The 21078-nt window shown below is 45.7% G+C and overlaps 1 long non-coding RNA gene across 1 annotated transcript in view; it reads left to right on the top strand.

Moving 5' to 3' along the window:
- The window catches only part of LOC140595165 (uncharacterized), a 42832-nt gene that overhangs the window by 16387 nt on the left and 5367 nt on the right, over positions 1-21078 (top strand). Inside the window, exon 3 of the long non-coding RNA XR_011996579.1 lies at positions 19552-19662. This is a non-coding gene — a long non-coding RNA (uncharacterized lncRNA). The remainder of the gene's footprint in view (positions 1-19551; positions 19663-21078) is intronic.

The following is a 21078-nucleotide window of genomic DNA, read 5'->3' on the forward strand; positions in this document are numbered from 1 at the left end:
TTATTGTTCTACAATCCAAAGTTGAGTTTCTCATCAAATTAATATAAAAGGTAATAAAGCTGAGGAGATTATTTAGTTTAGGCCATGGTTGTCTAAGACACCCATTTGAATTTGGGGGATGCATTCGTGCCCTATTTCATGTCTAAATCTAAAAGATATGTACCTGTTCACACATCTTCCCCCCCACCCCCTCATCCTATCAGTAGGAAGCTGGGCAGGGTCAGAAATCCCACAAGCCACAATTACTGCATTTGTGAAGATGACTTCAGGATTTCTGAACCTGAAAACTTTACTGGATTCTTTTGCCCATATGGCTTCAGGTTTCATTGTTACCCCTAGGCCCAAGTAGTCAGGGTCCTGCCTTGATCCCAATCACTTATGGACATCTTCTGGTTGCTCTTACTGGGGACAGAAGACAGTGAGGAGATGGCCAAGGAGCTGTGCCCACCCAGTGCCTAGCTCCTCTCTAGACCATACTCTGGGGGACTCAAAATTCCAGTTCAAAGTCTCATTTGAAGGCAACAGTTTGTCCTTAACAAGAGTGTGTGGGTACCATGGTACCCACTGTGGTGCAGTACCCATGGATCTAAGGGGTTGACAGTGGGGGAGAGTGAGCATAAGGAGGAGGGGTGGATGGAGCTTAGAACGGGCCTCTAGGCTGGCAAATGATGGGGGCTAGGGAGGATGGGAAGACTGATGCTTCCTACACAGTTAGGGAACCTCTATCAGTCCCAGCCTTGCTAAGCTGCTGCAGCCAGCCATGATCACGGCCACATGAGAAGAGCTGGCTATGCCTTGGGTCCCTTTAAAAAGACACCGAAGACACAATTGGCCTTCTCACCAATATTCTCCTGCTGGTTTCCTCAAAAACTGAAGTACTCACCTGGCATTTTGCTGCAGTGTCAGAGGCAATAGGGGGGTAATTGCACTATTTATTCTACCTTTGTTCTAGTCTCAGCAACTTGTCTCCTATTTTAGCATCTCCCGAGGTTTCTATTTGGATATTCCTTTTCTTCCAAAGTCTCCCTCTTGTGATCCAGGCATCATATATCACCTCTGTTCCCACCACAACACTATTCAGGTTTTTTCTTGCGGTATAGCCCCAATGATCTTCCACTTCAGCTGCACTGAAGTGCACTGAAGGCTTTTATTATATTTGCCTTAGTCTAATCCACGAGTGCTTGTGATGATGACGATTTCAGGTAGAAGGGGGGGTTGCCGTAGAACCACACTGTGTATATATGTTTTTATGAATAGCAGAGAGGAGAGAGAAGGGAAAATCCAGTGTATATTCTCCAGTGGAGACTTTGAAACCACAGAATCTCAGCGCTGCATATTCTTTTAGGGTTTTCGATATCCATCAATTAACCATTTGAAGACCCATAAGAAGAGAAATACATTCCCTGTGTGGAGCATGAAGGAGAGAAAATTATTATTATTTTCTGACAAAAAAAATAAAGAGTGGGTAAACATCTTAGCCAAGAGCTCAGATCCTGATGTGAGGATGGGGATAGGTAGGTAGGAGGTAGGTTTAAATCCAACCAATTCAGAAAACAAGATGAAACAAAACAATTTGAGACCAAGAAAGCACTCACAGTTGAGTAGCGAAAACAATACATTGAGCTGTCATGGGATAAGAGGACCCACTTCTCTCTCTCATCACCAGCTGCCTATATGACCTTGAGCAGCTTACCAACTATGTTCGCCTCTAGATGCCTCGATTGTACTATGGGCATGAGGTCTTCCTCCTGCCTTACAGGGTGCTTGCAAAGGTGTGGTGAAGCAGGGCCTCTGAGAACACGGTGTCCCCTGGAATGTGCTGTGTTTCCGTGTCAGAGCCCCATGTGCCCTCTGCAGCTGAGACATGTGACGAGTCTCGACCCAGTCGACCCTGGTACACACGCTGGTGCTCATGCTGTTTGCTCTGGTTTTCCCACAAGCTGCATGCAGTCCCCAGCCTGTACAAGTTTGCAGGCTGAATGAGAAGAGGGCGGGAAGACATTCTGCTGCGGTCACATGATCCTCTCTCTCACGTTCAGTTTTATTTTGCAAATAGAGATCCACTTATACTCTGGTGAGCCAACAAGATCACACCAGCTCCTACAATGGGAAGGACAAGTCCTATATCTCCTCAAGAGGCCTGGTGGTTTGGGGGCCTGGGATAGCAACTTGGCCATTACCCAGCTGTGATGGGTCTCGGGCATCATGACTTAGTGTGCCTCCCTATTCCCCTCTTTCCTCAGCTATAAAATCAGTATTTTAAATGACATGATTTCTAGGATCTCTTCCAGCTCCACTTCCTAGGATTCTAAATCTAGCATACACATGTGTTCAGGTCTTCTTTTTCTTTTTAAAATGATGAAATAAGTAAAAGAAAAACCAAACAGAACCTAAATAATCAAAATAATTAATCGATTAATGAACTATTTTATTTACTAACAATTGTTTCTTTTTTTTTTTAATAATAGCTGGCCCCCTCTATTAAGAGAGAGCTATTTTTTTAAATTTTTTTAAAATTTTTATTTATTTATGATAGTCACAGAGAGAGAGAGAGAGAGAGACAGAGACACAGGCAGAGGGAGAAGCAGGCTCCATGCACCGGGAACCTGATGTGGGATTCGATCCCGGGTCTCCAGGATGGCGCCCTGGGCTGAAGGCAGGTGCCAAACCGCTGCGCCACCCAGGGATCCCCTAACAATTGTTTCTTGAGTATCAACTTTATGCTAGTCTAGGTACTGGGGACACTGGGGAAGAAGAGAAAGAAGATCCCTGCTTTTCCAGAGCTACTCCTTAGTGAGAAAGACAGCAAAGAAATAAGTGAATGAAGAGATATTGAATATATACACATGCTGTAAAATTGGAAATGTTCACCAATGAACCATACATTCCCTGTCTCCCAAATCCCCAGATTTCTGACCAAGGGTTACCCTTTTGAGCAGATTTAGAGCATTGGGTGTGCCTGGGTGGAAACAAGGAAGGGAAAATAAACTGAAAGGAGCTTAGAGAATTCTGAATCTTTGAAATCATTAACTCTTTCAATTTTGGGTAGCAAAAAAAATCTACACACAAAAATGAGCAACTCTTAGATACAGCATCGATTAGACAAGGTCTGTCTATGGGGAAACTGAATAATATGGTCATTGATGTACAGTGGGTCACTATTTAGGCATTCATTTGCATCTTGATGCAGTATATTGCTGGGAGAAAGATCCTAAATGTGATGGAACTAATTTGAAAGCTTACAAAGCCTTATTAGCACAGTAACACAAATCATTATATACTTAAAGTTTAAAAAATAGAGAGAAAACAATACGTGTACAGTGCTAGTGAATAAAACAGGGGAGTTAAAAGTACGTAAGAAATTGTTTTGAAGGGAGGCACCTGGGTGGCTCAGTGGTTGAGCATCTGCCTTCAGCCTGGGGCGTGATCCGGGAGTTCTGGGATCAAGTCCCACAGGAGGATCCCTGCATGGAAGCCTGCTTCTCCCTCTGTCTGTGTCTCTGCCTCTCTGTGTGTCTTTCATGAAAAAAATAAATAAAATCTTAAAAAAAAATAAAAGAAGTCATAGTGGAAGGGTTGTAGGACAGCCGGGAAGAAGGCGAAGATCAAGGGAGGTAGGAAGATGTAGATGCTTCAGAAAGAAGACCTGATACACAACTAGGAGATAAAGAAGTCCCCGAGATCTAATGTGCCTGCACAGGGATCATGGACAACAATATTGTATCATAAGCATATAACTTGCTAAGACACTAGATGTTAATTATTCCCACCACAAAGAAAGAAATGATGCTTCTGTGATGATAGGGGTGCTAGCCAACCCTCCAGAGACCATCATGTTACCAGATCAAAATGTATCAAGGCAACATGTTGAATAACCTCAAGCTTTACTCAGTGTTACATGTCCAATATATTTCAGTTAAAAAAAAAAGAAAAGAAAAGGAAGAAGACCTATCTAAAATTCACAAGTTGTGAGGAGAAAAAGGCAAGACATGGAAGAGCGAGGAAAGCAGGTAGGGCAAATTAGGATATTTATCTGATGGCCAAGAAGGAGGAAAACCCAGGAAACTGCAATTGGTTTGGGGAAGCAGTGTGACCCGGGAATGGTTGGTCCTTGGTGCAGGTGACAGACTGCAACCTCCTATTTACACATGAGAATCTGTGGAAACCAGACGTTGGTGTGCTAGGGTGTGCCAAGCTTTTGGACATCTGCCTTGGACCTACCAGCATTTTTAGCCACACTACATCTTCTTTTAAGAGAAGCTTAAGGCTGTTGTTTTTCGTTTGGCAAATCTACCGTCAGGTGTGGATGGCTTGCTGATGTTTTAGGACCAGCAACAATCTATTTTCCTCATCAAATGCTGAATGAGAGGTTTTATACATATAAGATGGATTTAAGAAATTTCCCTGCAGAGGTTAATGTGCTTAAAGGTCAAGACAGGTGGGGGTGTGTTTTGGAAGAATGTAATATGAAGCCTTTAAAAAATATAAATTTGACAGGTCTTTGCCAGCTTTATTGTCTCAAATGTAATGCTTTACTTTGTGTGAGATTCATATGCCAGCAAAAGAAATCATTACTGGTACTTTGAAGAGAAGAGTTGTTCCTGAAGCTCCTGTAACGCTAAGAGTACTATATGCACGGACAGCAGTGAAGCCATAACTCAGTCTTGTGTGATTATAATGTTTAAGTAGAAAGCAAGATTCGGGGAAAGTGTTTTGCAACAATGTCCTCTCCAAATAACAGAGTATTTACTGGTTCACCAAGAAAACGCCAGTGTTCAAAAGGACTGTGGGTGTCACATGCAATTAGTGTATCTACGAAGGCTCTTCTGCAATTCCCAGAGAAGACAGGAAAATGTTATATAGAATGTGAAATGTAGGGGTCATTTCAAAAGTAATGGATACTGACACAGAGCTACAAACAATTGTAAGGTTTACACATCACTCAAAGAAATTGGATTAGAGCCAGAGAAAAAGATGTTTTATATTACACTTAAAAAAAAATCTCGAGGGCATTTGGTATAAGACAGCGTAATATCTACCTTCTTTTGAAATGTGATGTACATGAAGGCAGAGGGCTCTGTATCATTTTTTGAGGTAAGATGTTACCATTTTGAGCATATTTCTTTCCAAAAGACTTCACACTAACAATACCCTGTATGTATTAAAATGGTTTACAAGTCGAAGTGCCTAAATCCTAGTGTTCAAACTGTCTCTGTCTTCTGCTGAGAGCTTGCTCATCGGATGAATCTCAGCCTTTGTCTAGATTCTCAAAGAGGAGCAGGCTGCCATTTGTTTTTCTTGGAAGTGCATTTAACCAGTCTGGTGTTCTGACTCAGTCTTGGGATAATATTTGTGGCATCGGTTGGCTTGGGAGAGTGTTTGACTCTCCCAACAAGGAATTTGCCTCTCTATATGTGGACCTTGTCATGCTTTGAGTGGTGGCTTCCAAAAAGATAGGTTTATGTCCTAATTCATGAGACCTATGGGTATTACCTTATTTGGAAGAAGGATCATTGCAGATGTAAGTAAATTATGGACCCTGAGATGAAGAGATCATCTTGGATTTACCTGGGTAAGACCTAAGTCTGTTGCCAAATAGCCCTTATGAGAGAAAGGCAGAGGGAGACTTGAGACAGTAGAAGAAAAGACACCAGAGGCTGGGACAGTGATTAGACATAGAAGAGACTAGAACGATGTAGCCACAAGCCCAGGAAATCAAGAAATACCAGCAACCATCAGACACCAGAATAAGCAAGGAATGATTCTCTCTGAGAGGCTTTCCAGGGAGTGTGGCTTTGGTTTTGAGCTTCTGGCCAGCAGAACTATGAGAAAATGATTTTTATTTTTTAATCCCCCCAGTTTGTGGCAGTTTGTTACAGCAGCAGTGGGGACCTTACATAACCTGGAGCTTCTGTGGTTCCTACACACCAAAGTAAAAAGAGGGTGCTATGTGGGACATGGTCCAGCTGTGCTTGTCCTCTATCCTTCTGCACTCGAGATGATGAAAACCCACTGGGAGGAGACAACAAAGTCAGAGAAAGTAGTTCTAAATTCCAAATCTCAGACTGTAAAGGTATCTTTAGGTTTGTGGTGTTTTTTTGTTTTGTTTTTATTTTTTAATTTATTTTATTTATCTATTTTTTAAAGATTTTATTTATTTATTCATGAGAGGCAGAGACACAGGCAGAGACACAGGCAGAGGGAGAAGCAGGCTCCATGCAGGGAGCCTGACATGGGACTTGATCCCAGGTCTCCAGGATCACACCCTGGGCTGAAGGCAGGCGCTAAACAGCTGAGCCACCCGGGCTGCCCTTGTTTTGTTTTTAAAGTTGGCTCCATACCTTGTGTGGAGCACAATGCAGGGGGGGCTCGAACTCATAACCCTGAGATCAAGACCTGAGCTGAGTCAGATGTTTAACCCATGGAGCCACCAGGCATCCCGAGGTATCTTTGGTTTTGAGGTGAGGAAAGGTAGGAACTATTTCTATCAGCACACTTACCACAGTATCTTTCTGCTTCCTTTGTCCTCCTGTCCACCAGTGTGGCCTTGGGGAACAGGAGAGCAGGGGAGACACAGGAAGAGGAAAGAATTAGAAGGGAGTAAGGAGTAAGCCGAGCATAGTAATGACTCTTCTTCAATAAGAATGTATAATGGTTTACAGATGAAGAGATCCTGAAAACACACACACACACAAACTAGACATATACCCAGGATAGATGTTAATTAACAATGAAAGGGTTCATGTGGCTTTTGCACCTTAACATTTGATGAGGTAGATGGGTTAGGCCATCAAATTGAGAGAGAAGATATTTCTCGGTCTTGCCAGGTTGCTTGCATGAAGATTCACAATGATGACTCTGCATTGTATCATTTAATTGTGGAGGGATATTTTTTTCTGTCCTGCACAGTTTGGAGTATATTGTTTTGACCCTTATTGGAGTCAGATACTGTTCTTGGTCCCTGGTTCTCTGTTCTCTTTCTCTCTCTCTCTCTTTTTTTCCTCTGTAGCCATACCTTTCAGGTAGGGTTCCTCAGGGTTCCCTTGAAGGGAATAGGTCTCGGGATGCCTGGGTGGCTCAGTGGTTGAGTGTCTGCCTTTGGGTTAGGGCGTGATCCTGGATACCCGGGATCGAGTCCCACATCGGGCTCCCTGCATGGAGCCTGCTTCTCCCTCTGCCTCTCTCTCTGTGACTCTCATGAATAAATAAATAAAAATATTAAATAAAAAAAAAAGGGAAAGGGAATGGGCCTCTTGAATTTATTTCTGGGTCTCCTCAGTGAACTCAATTTAGGAGGTTCATTTAACCTATTAACATGTCTCTTGACTAGTGCATTTTACTTTTTGGCCCCATGGATTTGAGTCGATCACATCCTAATGTGTTATTAGGGAATTTGCCTTCATGCAGGCTCCATAACATAGCAGCTCTGGTCTCTTAAGTCTAAAATAATGGAGATCCTCTACGTGAACAGAGATACGGGTGTAGACAACCCTGCAGGCTCAGTTGAGCTGCCTTGTATCCATGAGTGGCCATGAGAGGACTGGGAAAATTTGAGTTTGCACCGAGGGCTTTGCTCTGAAGGCAGCTCCTTGTGAGGAAGGGTTGATAATAAGGCCGTGCTGTCAACAAGAAAATGGATTCAATTTGTTTCAGTTCAAATAGTTGTAGAGGTGATTGGCTGAGTCAGTACATCGCGTATGGCCTTGTGGAATGCCCTCACAGAGACACACAGGTGCCCCAGAAGATGTCTACTCAAACAGCTCAACTGCCATTGCCTCGACCTCAACCTTAAAGTCTCCCTGAACTGTCCACCATTTTTCTTTTTCTACTGTGTTCCTCTATCCACCTGCCACTTTGACCAACCCTAGCCATTCAGCAGTGATGTCAGGCCCTTGGCATTTTGTCAGGGTTATCTGTCCCCTATCTCTGCCTGAGATCCTAGCCATTTCAAGCCTAACTCAAACCTCCTAAACACAGTTACCCTCTCCTTCTTCTGCAGGCACCCATGGCCCACTCCCGGGGCTTCTCTCTCTGTCCTTCTTTCATTTGTCCCATTTCACAGCTGATCCTTTTGCTAACTGTACCTCACTGGAATATCACTTCCTGAGGACTTGTGTCCTCCTTCCACAACTCACAGTAATTGATGGGGGACTGTTTTTTTGTTTTGTTTTTTTTTTCCTGTAACTGGTCGATATACATTTAAAAAAATGAACAAAAAAATGATAGAGGAATAGATGATTTGGGCAGTTACAAAATAGTTTTTATTTCCTGGAGTTGTTGGAGGATGCTGAATGAACAGTTGCCTGGAAGACCCAGAGATCAAGTCAGTGTTTGAGAATCAAGAAAGCCATTTGTTAAGCCATTCTCTAAGCATATAGACAAAAATGTTGGAACTGGCTCAGGATTTACCTCGCACAGGTTACTTTCAATGGGAAAAACAAGGATCATTACTGCCAGACTCTTAATGGTTTCAAGTGTCTTGCTTGGGTGTGGCCACAACTTCCTGGCCTGTCTCCACCCTTCCCCGGCATAGCCTCCAAACCACAGTCCTCACAAAGGGATATTTATAAAATGGAAAGTTGACCCTGCCTTGATCCTGCTCTTAGGATGTGAAGTCTAGACACCGTGGCCTGTTGCGTAAGGCCCTTTGTGACCTTCCTCTGCCTTTCTGGTTGTGTCTCTACAGATTTTTCAGCTCGCTTTTCAGATTCACTGCTTATTCTCTGATCCCATGCTGTCTCGGGCCTGTGTTCTGTGAGGTTTTTTTTTTTTTTTTCTCCTGGAACTTTCTTCCTCTTTTCATCTTTCAGAATAACTCCTTTCTTAGTCTCTCAGAATTGGTTCAGGCTGAGTGTGTTCTCGGTGCCCCTGCCATCATCACACTTTTTAGCTTAGCATTTCCTACCCAGGGTCATTGTAATTGAGGTCTTTTGTCTTTTTCCCCATAGAGGGCTGGGATCATGCCTCACTCACAAGTCTGGAGCTGTAGGCATCTCAGCCCAGGGGAGCAGTATGAGTAGTGATGCAGATGAGGTTCCCCAAGAGCATTGGGCTGAGAAAGGAGACCCAAGGAACACTAGTTTTTACAGAGTCAGTGGGAAGAAAAGTACCCACCGAAGGAGACCAAAAAGGAAGAGGAGAATCAGAGGGAATCTGCATTTGGCATCAGAGGAAGGAAAACGTTTCATATCGAAAAAGAGTTCAGCTGTGTGAAGTACGGCAAAGACTTAACTTGACCGCTAAGTAAAGATTGAAGGGTACCCATTGGGTCTGGTGCTTCGGGCTCATGGGTGGCCTCGATAGTACACCACAGGGTCTGTCTCTCCTGGCTAGCACGCACCTTAATGTCATTACATCTAGCAGAACAGATCATTTTGACTTGATATTTTGTAATGCCAAGGTTGGCATATCTACTATGCTTTTGTCATGAGGGACCCAGTCCAGGCTCTCCACATGAAGAGGTATTTGGTGGAAGTTTCTGTGCTTTGGACGTGATTGTCATCCTAGCTTCTGTTGAATGCTCTAGTCTCAAACCCCTCCTCAGATTCTCAAACCTCATCTGCTGGCTGGCCCTCAGCTGCCACTGAGACAGATTGGTTAGTCCTTCGTGGGTCTGTGTGATTTTTGCCACCTGAGGCTGATGGGTGGAATTCCCGGGGCCTCTGGCTCCTCTGGCCACTTCAGGCTTGGATGCAGTGGGCTGCTGGAGTCCTGGAATGGGTCTCTTGAACAGCTTCTGAGGGAGCTGGGCATTGTGACTCGGGGTTTGGAGGGAAGAGCCCCCAGTGTAATGAATCTGGGAGACAAGAGAGGGAAGTAGCTATGCAGCGGAATTTCCCCTCCTTCCTCCTTGAAGCAGCTGCCTTGAGCAGCTTCGATGCACAGCCTGTCTGGAGGCATCCCAGGTGGCTGAAGTCACTGCACCTGCTGAGCGGCCAGCTGTGTGTCTTTGAGGATTCTGGTAAAGCAGTGGCCAGTGTGATGACATGCTGTGGCTCTGTAACCTTCCTTGTCACACTTCTCCTTTCATGAACTCTCCCTGCCTCATGACTCTACCTTTCAAAGTAGGCCCTGTATTCAATATCCAGGCTCTATTTTCAGTGGAGCCCAGGCTGAGATGTCTCTTTGTCTCCCCTGCCCACTTAGGATGCTGGTGACTGTGACAATACCAACAGCAAAGCCTAGACTTCTCTACCCAGTAGCTGACCTGTCCTGTCCTTCCCATCCTCATGGCAGTTGATAGAGCAAGGATGTCACATGACTTGGAAAACATGAATAATTGGCCAGGACTCATTTTGACTCATCCTGCAAAAGTCAGAAAACTGTCTTGAATAAAGAAATTGCTTACTTAGGGGATGAACCCAGGATCCACATGCCAGCTCATCACCACCAGGGCTGACTGACTTTGCTTGGCTGTAAATGTCAGGAAAAGGGTGTTGTTCAAATGTCAGGAAGAAGAGGGTGATTTTGTCAAGACTCCACCAATGGGTTCAGTCCCCTGTTGGCCGGGTCCCGTCTGCACAGATGTGAAATTGTGTTCTTGTGGAGACAAGGGTCCTTTAGGTGAAAAGTAGTAAATATTATCTTCCTTAAATGAGACGTTGTTAGAATTGCTACTTAGGCTTTTGGCAACCCCGTCCCTCTACCCAAAAGTGAATCTGTATATTCTAGAGGAGGGGGAATCATTTAAATTTTGGAATCTGGAGCAAATCTCTCAGCAGCTGAACAAGAGCTGTAGAGGAGGGGAAGCTTCTAGCTCTTTTTGTATGGGGCCATAGATTGAGGGGAAAAAAATAAAATCAGTAAGTGCCAAAGTCTACTGCTAGGAGTTTGGTTATGGAAGTTAGGATACATAGGGTGATCGCTAGTGGAGGAAACTAGGTCAAGGTTCCTACCTTTTCGAACCCTTTCAATACTGGGGGGGGGGACTACTGTCTGTCTACAGGCCGAGGGGAAGGGCCTATCTCTTGAGTTAGGGGATAACCACAAAGAGAAAATGTCTCCCTTGTCAGCCAGGTGACTCTCAGGCTGTCCTGTGAGTTCTGCAATGTATGGTCACCTTGCACCAGCACTCCCCCACCACAATTTCCTTTATAAAGTGAGGATACTGTCCCCCCAGGTGGTCTCCAAGGTGGTTTTTTAAAAAAAAATTATTTTTATTTATTTATGATAGACATAGAGAGAGAGAGAGAGAGAGAGAAAGGCAGAGACACAGGCAGAGGGAGAAGCAGGCTCCATGCCGGGAGCCAGATGCGGGACTCCATCCCGGGACTCCAGGATCACGCCCTGGGCTGAAGGCAGGTGCGAAACCGCTGAGCCACCCAGGGATCCCCCTCCAAGGTGGTTTTGATGAATGAAGGTTTCCTGGCCATTCATATGACTGTGTAAGTCCTGTGTTGACATGGTCTCAGGTCCTCCACTGGATTCCAGAGCAAGGGTAGGCATACTGCTGATGACTTGTGTTCTGACGTCAAGGTTACCGCTCTGAAAACTCCACGTCAGGGTGGAATGGTATCAAAACATTTTTCTTTTTTTCTTTCTTTTTTTTTTAACAAAACATTTTTCAAAAGGACTACATGGATCGGTTGGCCGCACAGATTCAGAAGTCCTGACGTGCCCCAGAAAGAGCACCCGAGTGTCGATGCATAGAGATAAGGTCAACCTGAGACAGAGACAGAGACAAGGAAGAGGGGAGGAAGAGGGAGAGGGCAAGAGGAGAGAGGGAGGAGGACGGGACGGAGGGAAAGATGGGAGGGAGGGAAAGAGAGACAGACAGACAGACAGATAGGATCTAATGCCTTTACCACAGAAACAAGCATGAGTAACACCAGGTTTTGTTTGTTCCCCAAGGGGCAAAGCTACGCTAACTCTCTGCCTAACTCTCTGCCTCTTTACAATTCTGTTACAGTTCCCCATTGCCTCTCTGCACCCTGGTAGGAAAACTACGCAGCTAGAGCCGTGCAACTTTTTCTTGCTTATTCTCATTCATTGTTCCAAACAGTTTCTGTGACTATGTGAGGGACCATGTGAGCTGAGATAACCTCTCAAGTGGGGGGAAAAGCACCTATGATGTGGGCAAGGGGAGGTGCTGGGGCCCCTGGCTTGATCACACTTGCTGCACTTGGACAATCCACCAGGCACTGCACCCTCCGTGTGCACAGCAGTGGATAAGACAAGCGGGGAGCCCTGAGCTCATAAAGCTTCCATCCCCCCATCAGGCTTTCTCCTGAGGACACAATTACATATACTGTGTCAATGTTGAATGGATCTTTCTCATTTTTCATAGATAATTTGGAGGATCAATGTAGATTCCATCCACTCAATAAACAAACATTTGTTGGCTACATACTATGTACCAGTGAACCTTCCCAGTGTTGGGATGAAAGGTCATATAAGACAGACTCTGTTCCGCCTCCTTGGAGCTCATGGGCTATAGGGTGGAAAGCAGAGATGGAACACATAATTGCAACTGGCATGGTAGGTGGTGTGAAGGACTATGGGATATCGAGGGACGCCCACAGGGGTATTTAACCGGAGGTCGGGGAGCAATTTCTGAAAGACTCATGTTGAAGGGCATTAGAGCTCGTTCTCAGTTATTTGAGTTTGGGAGATTTAATGCAGAGTAAAAATTGTAATCTCTCCTTTGACTTCACTGCTCCCACCTTGTCTGGATGCAGGTTGTCTCTTCAGGTGCAACCAGTTGCTGCTTTCCAGGGAGCTGGTCATCATTTAAATGTTAATATAAGCAAAACATTATTAGGAAGGTAACTTTGATGCAAATAAATATATGGAGAGTTCTAAAGCCAAATACTAATTATTTAAAAATCACCTGCCGGGTTCCATGACCCCTGCCCCTTTGTTATGAATATGGATGGTTGAGAACTGACTGCAAGATACAATTTCTAGCAGCTAATTGATCTCTCCCATGGACCAATTTAAGTTTTATTATTCGTGCTTGATTCTTAAGAGAGAATTAACATTTTCCCAATTGCTTTGCTGTGCATCAAATGAACGATATCCTATGACATTCCGTGAAAGCATTTCTTCAACTCCAGCTTGAGATGCTAATGACTCGCTTCCTGGGACTGCTGGCTGGCTGATGCTGTGATGGCTAGGGACCCAATTGGGATAGTTTGTCAAATGGGGGAAAGGTAGCTAGAATTTGGGTGAGCGGGGATGGCAGGGCTATGAGCTCAATTAAAACCTGATACTTTGGACTAGCTTTGCTTTCCAAGAAGCAGCTAGAACAAGGAGTGCAGGCATCACCTTACCCAGTTGTAGATACTATGGAGAAGCTAAGTCCTTGGAAGGTTAGTAGCCAGGAGTTGAGCATCAGGAAATTCACAATCAATTGAGTTATTTGCATTTTATGCCAAAGCATGCATAAAGGTTTGGAAAACATGCACACCACAATTCACTGAAAAGAGTCCAAATAAAGTCAGGATAGAGGTGACCTCAATGAGCCATCAAGTTCTTGAGGTGTTTCTATAACCTAGATAACCATATCCTGAATTTGAAAGCTAATTTTTATCTTTTCCCCATCTAAACCGTAGATGTTTCTGGAATCACATCCAAAGGACTTTCTGGAGCACAGATCAGGCTGCATCCCACCACTTGGGTCCACTTTCAGGCAGGATTGGCTGGGCCCTGACCAACACTGTGTCAGAAGGGGATATAAACCAGATCTGAAGCTGAAGTCCCAGGCTGTCCTGGGCTTCCAGAAGTTCTTGGTTTGGAAATAATTTTAATCTTTTTGTGACTCTGATTAAAGCTGTGGATTCTTTCTCCAGTAAAAGGCATATATACATAAAATGTTGCTTGGTCTCTTTAGGACAATATGAGACTTGGATCTCATAGCCTTTGGCTATGAGATAAAATAGAGCCCAAATCGCTTTTATTCGGACTGGAATATTTTCATGTTGAATCTTGTTTGCTGTTGACCACAGGGGTCTCAAATCTTTTGTGGAGAGTTCTTGATCCATTCTATTCACTTTGATATTTGTGATTTCTAGTCACTCTTAGGTAGGTAATAAAGGCTCCTGTGGTCCCATTCAGTCCCAAACACAGTATCAAATAAATTCATAATATATTAACTCTGGTGTCATAACAATGAAAAAACCCCCACCTCTGATCTCAATTATTGTTAACCTCTTTCCCCCTCAAAACATGGAACAGGAGCTTGGGTCTCTTTGAGACTAGAGACCCAGAGTTCATTACCAGGCAAGGGTTTTGACTTGGCTTCTTTTTCCCCCCCGTGCATTCTGGTTTACTCTCCGTCATCTTGGCAGCTATGATTTCTGAGCCCTGGGGGTTGGAACAAAGTGAAAAAGAGGAAGAGGAAGGGAGGCAGGAACGATTCCATTGGAAGGTGCTGCCGGGAGCTGGCTTCAAGCTGGTGGTGATACCACTGCTTCTCTAGTTATAGGATTTAGCAGACTCCGTAAGAGTAAAAGGAAGTAAATTTTGGGTGGGTTTGGGGAATTATCACTTACTGTGGTTGAGGATCAGTGAGCTCCATGAGGAAAAGGACGTGGCCTATTTAATAGAGCTGAGCAACCGGGGAACTGACACTAGTCACTGTAAGCATTTCTAGATGGATGGGGGGAAAGCATAATGAGGAGGACTGTAGGCTTTGGCAAAATAAACTATGTCCAGACCTGCCTTTGCCCTTTGCCAGTTGTGGAACCGTGGTGAGTCCTTTCTTATTTCAGCAGTTGGTTTCCTAACTAGGAAAATGAGCATAATAACAACCTCTTGTGGCCGGTTTGGGTCATCAGAGATGATGTTGATACGGTGTTGGACACTTAGTAGGCACTCAATGAATGGTAACTATTCAGATTATTTTGAAGACATACCTCAAGTCCCTTTGGCACAGAAGTCTCTGAGCATGGACATCCACACCCTGCCTCGGTCTGTAGCAAACATTTGACGTGGCCTCCAACACGTTGACCACTTTGAGGAGAAACGTGATACTCAAGCTGAGGTTGGTTCCCCCCCCCATGTGGTTTCTCAAAGTTCTAGTGTGTGGCTTAGGTCCTGGACCCCGCCCAGGCAGTATGCAACACACTGATGTCCCACGGGTGCTGCGTGGAGACAGAGGCGCCCTGCACACAGACTGAGGATCACGGAGTCAGACCCGCTGGGGCAGCCGGAGAAGATTGGGCCTGATGGGCTCCAACCCCACAGGCGGGGACTCACAGGTGGCCCCGGGGGCATGCACAGTGGCTCAGGTCCCAACCTGCTCCCCCAGCTGAGCTCTCCATTGGGGTGAGGTCAGAGCCCAGGTGTATGAGCCCCTGGTCCCGCACGCCACACGTGGAGAAAACTGCACCCTTAGCTTTGTGGGGAACCAGGCAGGACCTTCAGGAACCGTCACTGCCGTGACTTATTAGAGACATTTGCTCGGAACCATTTGTTCTGCGTGGCTCCCCTCTGCCCTGCTGACTTCCTCCCCTTCTGTCACCCCACAGTCTCTCACGACACCTGTGGCCCCAAAACCTTATTTTTGGACATTGTTTGCTCTTTGGTATTTGTTGGAAACTTCTTTCGTCTCCCCTTCAGGATGGATCTGAAATTCCGTGCACCCCTATTGTCAGAATTCAGAACATTGGATCTCATGAGTCAGAGGAGCTTGCAGAGAGAAGCGGTTTTAGCTTTTCCCTCCCTCTGTGGTCTTGTACCAGGTGAATTGTCCCTCCTGTGCGTGCTTCTCCTGTAGCACAAGTGCTCTGGTAGTGAGCAAGGTGTCTTGCTATGCATTTATTTATCTTTGATCTAGAAAAGAAGAAAGAAAGAAAGAAAGAAAGAAAGAAAGAAAGAAAGAAAGAAAGAAAAGAGAGAGAGAAAGAAAAGAGAGAGAGAAACAAAAGGAGAGAAGGAAAATGAGAAAGCAAGCAAGTAAGCAGGGAAAGGAAAATGTTTAGGGTTTGTTCTTGACCTGTTTGTTCCTCGAGGGAAAATACATTATACATTCTAAATAGACCATGGAGTGAGAAAAAAGGCCCAGATTGAGAGGTAGAACTCACTTTCCACAGAATTCAGACACACATCCTCTAGAAATGGTCCTGATCCACTGCGAGCCGTTTTGTCTATGACTCCCCAGCCTCTGTTCTAGCCAACAGCTGCTGGCAATTTTGCAATGAATTTCTCCTTTAATTAATCAATTGGGGTCCACATGGAGGAGGCCCGTATTTACTGTGTCAAAATTTTGACAAAGGCATGCATGCAAGGGAATCAGGCGTGCACAAAAAAAAATCCAATTTCTTTTTGACCGTATTCAAACAGTAATCAGAAAGCTGCGTACAAGCAACAAACAACTGCCTTTGCATAGGCAATTAGTGTGGCATTCCTTTAAAGGGGGGGCATGCTCTGGTTACCCGAGTAAACATAACAGTACTGACTGTAGGATCAAGAACAGGACGATGTGTTTAGGGAAGAGAAACCAAGTTCCTAAATCCAAGAAGCAGAGTAAGCGAGGGTCTGTCTGTCAAAGAATGAGGACCATGGAGGGAAGGAGGTCTGCCTGGATGTAAGCAGGAGCCTAAGCAGAAAACGTGCACTTGTTCCAGAAGCGCAGTTGACATGGGACGCTTGTGCTGACAGGGAGTGGAAGACAGTGGGGAACAGGGGGGACACGAAGCCCACATCCTGACATGCTCCAAGGCACATGGGATGCAGGACAGGTGTCAGGGGATTTGGTAGCCTCCTGGAAAAGCCAGATTTCATTGAAGATAGGGGTGTTCAATGAGAGGGGTGGTCCGTGAGGACTCCAGGTCACATAAGTGTTTGTTAACAGGGGAAGGGCTTCCAGACGGAGCTTCTGCACCTTGGGATGGGCTGTGCTCCTCATTAGTTGCCACATGCCACTATCTGTGGCAATACATGTGTGTCAACCTGTAGGTCACTGGTACACATGTGTCTAAGGTCTTCTCATGACTTTGTCGATCTTATTTACGAAAACAAAGTTTCCGCAACCTCAACGCGTTCGCTCAGGCTAGAAATTTTCTCTAACCAAGATAACCATTTTTTTTTAAATCATAAGCTGTATTAAAACCAACAATGTGAAAAGGAAGAAAAAAATCACTAGAGAGGCCACAAGACACTCTCCAGACAAATATTATCCGTATATAGATGAGAATTCTGAGCAAAATGCAAGAAGGCGCTCAGTGGCCAGATGGACTTGTGTAGCAGCTACCTGGATTTCCAGGGCTTGGCGATTTCATGGTTTCTACTTTTTCCAAGCCCTAGTCTCCAGTGTCAGGCAGTGATTGTGGCAGGGGGCACCTCCGGCCACAGGGCGACAGGGGGAGGAGAGGCGTAGACTCCTGCCGGGGTATTTAGGGGACACGGCCCACTGGGTGGGGTTTTATCTTTTTTTTTTTTTTTTCCTGCTTCATGTATTGTTTCTCCCTCGTTAGAAATGACACTGCTGACAGTGTTCTTTCTTGGCAGTTTACATGCCACAGAATATGCTGAAGTCGTCTGGCAGCTTCCATGATGAGGGTAATCATCCTCGCAGACGCCAGCCCTCGCGCACCTGCACCCGGCTCCTGCCCCCTTGCTTTGCTCCAGCTCCGCAGGCCGGACTGCTTGCTTGCACGCGAGTGTGCAGTCAGGGACTTGGGAAGAAGGGTGGAGACTGAGGCTTTGCTCGCACACGAGCCCACGAGCCTCCTGGGCTGCCGGGGGTGCACGGAGGCTCCCATATGAAGAGTGATGGTGCAATGTCCGGGGGCACAATGAGAAGACACGGACCCTTCGCCGGCTGGTGGCTCACACCTGAATCAGGGTCAGACCTGCAGGGTAGGAAGCACCTTCCCTGTGCCGGACCACCTCCTGCTTCTCGTGCAATGTTCTCCGGAATGCCACCCTAACATCTATCCCAGAGAGAGAGAGAGACAAGGTGCTGCTTGCACAGGGTCCACTGCACGTAAGCAGGAGCGACGGAGCATGTGGCGTGCCCCTCATCCAGGCACTGCCCCTCCAGCCAACCAGCCACGGAAAATGTCTGAGATGAGCACGTATTTTCTACTGTTACAGAAAATATGTGCTCTAAGAATTAAGGGGGGGAGGGGATTGTTAGCCGAGTGACCGGTCGGAGGCCAGATCTGGGAGGAAAGGTGGGCTTTACAGAGGGATGGAGAAAGGGGGGTCATGGGACAGCTGTAGCTTTAAAATTCTTCCAGCTTATATGGGATGTGGTTGCGGTTAGGAACCTGTGTTAAGTCACAGGGGTCTCACTGAGATAGGATAGGGAGGGGCCGAGGTCTGGGTAGGTGTCGCTATGGATTACATTTCCGTCCGAGCAGAGACAACTCGGATGGCAGGAGCAGACCTGAAATGAGAGAGAGAGAGAGAGAGAGAGAGAGAGAGAGAGAGAGAGAGAGAGATGAGAGTGGGGCAGGGACCCATCACCCCAGAAAGGAGAAATCAGTTCCTGAAATATTAAGGGTTGAGATGTTGTTTGTAGAAGGCTCAGAACGTGACAACGGCGTTGGCAGGTGTAATTTCACCTGCTTAACGGCTGCGCAGGAGCTTAAACCAGAAGTACCTGTATGGGACCTCACAGCTGGAAGGCCACCGTGCAAAGACGTGACAGGACCAGTTCTGTTGTGAGGGCACCATGCGTCCCCCTCTTGGGTTCTATGATTTTATCTTTAATCTACATATATATATATGATGTTATTTATTTATTCATGAGGGACCCAGAGAGAGGCAGAGAGACAAGCAGAGGGAGAAGCAGGCTCCATGCAGGGAGCCCGATGCGGGACTCGATCCCGGGACCCTGGGGTCACGTCCTGAGCTGAATGCTGATGCTCAACCTTGAGCCCCATCAGGGCCCCCAAACTCCCCATATATTCCTTTGTGCTACTTGGAACTGCTAAAAGTTGACTTGGCTATGTTGTTGTCTTACTTCAGTAAAGAATACTCTTCTCTGTTAGAAACACTAGAGAATAGGCTGAATGGTAGAGGCCTACTGGTGTTCTCTTTGGAAATTAAGTTCCTAGGCCTCTGCTCAAGCACCTGAAATCTCCCTGGCAGCCGTGTTTTACTTTCCCCTCCCACCACCCTGCATCTAATGAGCTGTCCCACCTGCAAAATTCTTCCTGTCGTCTTTCACACCTTTCTCCTCCTGTCGGTGCTCATGGCAACTTTCCTGTCTCAATCATCTCTGCCTCTCACCTGGATACCAGCACATCCTCACTCATTCCCAGCACCACCATTCGAGCATTAAGGTGGAAAGCTGGGATTGTAACGATGCCACGAGACACAGCCCCTGCTTTAATTTATTTTTTTAAAGCTTTATTTATTTATCTGAGAAAGAGAGAGAGAGAGAGAGAGAGAGAGAGATCATATGTGGGGGGCTGAGGGGCAGACGGAAGAGTGAGTCTCAAGCAGATTCCTCGCTAAGTGTGGAACCCAACTCAACCCTGAGCCTAAACCAAGAGTCACACGCTTAACCGACTGTGCCATGCGGGCCTCCCAAAGCCCTTGCGTTTATTTATTTTTTAAAAATTTTTAATAAAGATTTTCTTTATTTCTTCATGACAGACACAGAGCGAGAGGCAGAGGGAGAAGCAGGTGAGACTCGATTCCAGGACCCCAGGACCACGACCTGAGCCAAAGGCAGACACTCAGCTGCTGAGCCCCCCGGGTGACCTTGTAAGTACTGTGTTTGGCCAAAGAAGCTGAGATGTTTCCAGCACTCAGAGGAGGGCCACCCAACCCAGGCAGGGGCTCAGGAGCAACTTTCTGGGGAAGGAAGGAAAGACGTGCTAATCAGAGAAAGTAGGGTGGGAATGGATGGCCCACACCAAGGTTTGGGGGCATGAGTGAGCCTGACACGTTTGGGGAACTGGGGAGTTCTGAATACCATACCCCTAGGAGAGGGGCATGAGAGTAAGTAGCTAGGCAAGTAGGCACGACTGGGCTGTGTTGGGTCTGCATTCCATTCACTTGTCATTCAGTCGTTCATGGTTTTGAGTGTTGACTATGCACAAAGCAAGAGACTAAGCTTCCCTATGTTAAAGGAAGCTGAGAATAATTATAAAAATTTGTTGATGAGAAAGATCACAAGTGAGGTGTAGTTGGCCCTTGATGCAGAGAAGAGACAGGGGTTCGTGCTGACTAACGCATCGACCGGTGTCATCTTCATGCCCCTGCCGTCCTCAGGCTCCAGCCGCAGAACATGGTGTCACCGACGGTCTGCACCAAAATGTCAGGTTAACGTTCCCCTCCTTGGCTGAAAATATAAATGTAGGAAGGATGATAGGGCATTCAACAGTGAGGAAATGAGTCAGGGACTAAGTAGAAGCAAGCAGGATGGTTGAGCAATTTTCTTAAACGATATATGAAAGGAGAATCTTGAAAAGGAATAGGGTTTGACTTGACTTTATATTCAGAACTTATAAAAATGCCGGGCAACGTGCACTCAGCGGAGCATTAGTGCATTAGGAGCCATAATCTAGTTGAGTTTCTAAAGTAACTCCAACCAAGAAATGAAAAATGAGGGTGTTCGATTTCTGCAGAATCAATTTTTGAAAAAAAAAAAGTAGTGAATAATGGATGCAATAGAATGGAATAACTGAATAATACAATGGGAAGGAATTAGGAACAAAAAACGGGAAAAGAAATTGCTTGGAGATAATCTGATCCATGGCAAAGGGTTATAAACTATCATTTTTAGCAATAAAGGTACTTTGGGGCCAAGGAAAAGAATAAGAGAAATAAAAGGTAATTTAAGATGAAAAAGAGAGAGAGAGAGAGAAACATGTGAAATATTAAACACTTGGGCCATGCAATATTGAAAAGACAGAACAAAATTAAAATAATATTTAAACTTTGACAGTTTCCACTTAAAAAAAAAAAAGTCCTGTTACCTCAGCCTGGCTCCCAGCTACTGACGCCGTCCCGGGGACCCTGGCTCCAAGCCCTGGGGACAGACGCGGGGTACAGGTAGCAGCCTCCCCTTTATCTCCCTCTTCAGGGAAGCTGCAGGTAGCCTTCACTTCTGCACCCACCGCTCCAGCCGAGCAGTGGGCTGAGATCCAGTGCTCCCAAGGCAGGGTAGCCAAGGTT

The sequence above is a fragment of the Vulpes vulpes genome, chromosome 13 (assembly GCF_048418805.1).
Source record: "Vulpes vulpes isolate BD-2025 chromosome 13, VulVul3, whole genome shotgun sequence".
NCBI classification, from domain to species: domain Eukaryota; kingdom Metazoa; phylum Chordata; class Mammalia; order Carnivora; family Canidae; genus Vulpes; species Vulpes vulpes.